Consider the following 2,113-nt stretch of genomic DNA (forward strand, 5'->3'; position numbering starts at 1 on the left):
ATGGGGATTAAGGAGTGCACTTCTCATGATGAGCACTGGGTGATATATGGAATTGTTGAATCACTATATTGTATACCTTAAACCAATATAATACTATTCCAGTATGTTATTTGTACTGCAATGAAAATGAAGTGTAAAAAAATACACCTTGTATGAAAAAAAAACGTGCCTGAAACACTAATATAAATGTGCTATGTGTTTATGAAAGGAATTGCCTTTCCAAACTGCAGAGATGGAGAACTAATTATTACATTATTTTATTAATTTTATTAGATTCATATATATTCTTCCTTTCTTTATATAAATAACTTTTTGTCTGATTATAGGTGCTATTAATTGTTGCCCTGAAGGTCAAGGCAGTACTACATTATTTTTCATTTAATGTACCCCTCAAATATTTTAAGACAAGATGGTAAATTTAGTACTTAAATTCAAATCTAAGTGCTAATGATAGGTAACATAGTAAGAACAAATAGAGATACAGCCAGTCTCAAATATGAGGCACATCTCCACAGAGCAGAATGTGAACAGCAATGAGCAGAGCTGATTTTGTAGACCTGCCGGCCTTTGGGTAAATAGAGGAAAAGTTTTCAATTAGCAATAATCGCGCCTCGGATAAACCTCATTGGCTACGATACTGCCACTGCGCAAAGCTGGGTAAATAGAGGAGTGGTGGAAGCCAGAAATTTAGCTGCTATCAGTAAAGAGCCTTAGAAGTGGTTTTCAAATAATGTATTTAATTGTTTGAAAACAGAGATTAAGATGTGGCACCCTATTCACAAAATATGGCTGAAAAAAACTGCCTCCAAGTTCATCTTGGGATTACGCTGACCTCCCAGAGCCCAAGGTATCTTGATCGGATCTGCCATTTCCCTCAACACACTGGGAGTAAATCTATATTCTTTTTTTTTAATTGTAAGTATAATTAACATACCATATTATATTAGTTTCAGGTGTACAACATAGTGATTCAACAATTCTATACTTTATTTAGCGCCTTCCATGATAAGTGTAGTCACCATCTGACAGGGTCAGCTAAAGCATTATTAAAAGAGCTGGATGAAACAATTTTATTCTGGACGAAAGCAATTTTCAACAATAATCTGATAAAGATTTTGAGTATGTTGTGGCTGTTAAACAAGTGAAATTAATACTTAGCTTCTCCATAAACAGAATAAAGAATTATACTCTTGAAAAGTATATCCTAAATACCTCTAACAGTATATGATACATAGTAAGCACTCAATAAATATTCCATGGGTAAATGAATAAAAAGTATAGAGCAGTGTCACTTATGAATATAAGTTTAGAGATAGGAAAGGAAGTATTAGCAAGTAAAACAGCAGTTTTATTATGTAAAACTGTAAAATACTAGCAAACTGAATTTATCAGTGTATATATGTATATAAATATCGCATTATTATCAAATATGGTTTATCCTGATAGTGTAAGGAAGTTGAACACAAAATCTATTACTGCAGTATATATTTAGTTGATACTGTGATGTCCCATTAGATATTACTTCTGGATTTAAAAACTATGGTCCTACTGCCTGGGAATGCGGCTACCTACTGGTCATTTTCAAGGAATGACTGGATAAAGAGAGTCCCCTTGTCAAGTTCAAGACCCTTTTCCCGGACAGCTTGCATCAAATGACTGGTCCATCCGGAAGTTTAAATACATGACCCCCTCCTGCCAATTTAAGAAAAGTCTGATATACTATCTCATCTTAGCTTTGGAGCTTTTTGTGATGGTAGCTGGTGTTTCCACTGAGATTTCAATACCGCCTAATTATTCCCTCTTTCCAGTCCTGTTTCTTACCCATTGCTTCCATAGATGGTGATCCCAACACTTGATTCTCAATCAGCTTTCTACTTCACATTCTGCATCCTGGAAAACCTTACTAGTGATGGAATAATATTAATATATTAAAGAAGAATATACAGGGAAAACATTTGAATAATTAAACATTTATTCAAGATATATTTAGGAAATTAGAATTTGAAGAGTATATTCTTGAAGTAATAAAATATATTAAAACTAGAAACAAATCTAAGAAAATCCAAAGAGCATTGGAACTCAAAAGAAAGTGAAGCAAGTTTTCTTATGTAGA

The 2,113-nt window shown here is 33.3% G+C and overlaps 1 pseudogene; it reads right to left on the reverse strand.

Moving 5' to 3' along the window:
• Nucleotides 1-489: 489 nt before the first annotated feature.
• On the reverse strand, nt 490-655 carry LOC122496151 (annotated as a pseudogene).
• Nucleotides 656-2,113: the final 1,458 nt, after the last annotated feature.

This window comes from Prionailurus bengalensis, chromosome F2, assembly GCF_016509475.1.
Source record: "Prionailurus bengalensis isolate Pbe53 chromosome F2, Fcat_Pben_1.1_paternal_pri, whole genome shotgun sequence".
NCBI lineage: Eukaryota > Metazoa > Chordata > Mammalia > Carnivora > Felidae > Prionailurus > Prionailurus bengalensis.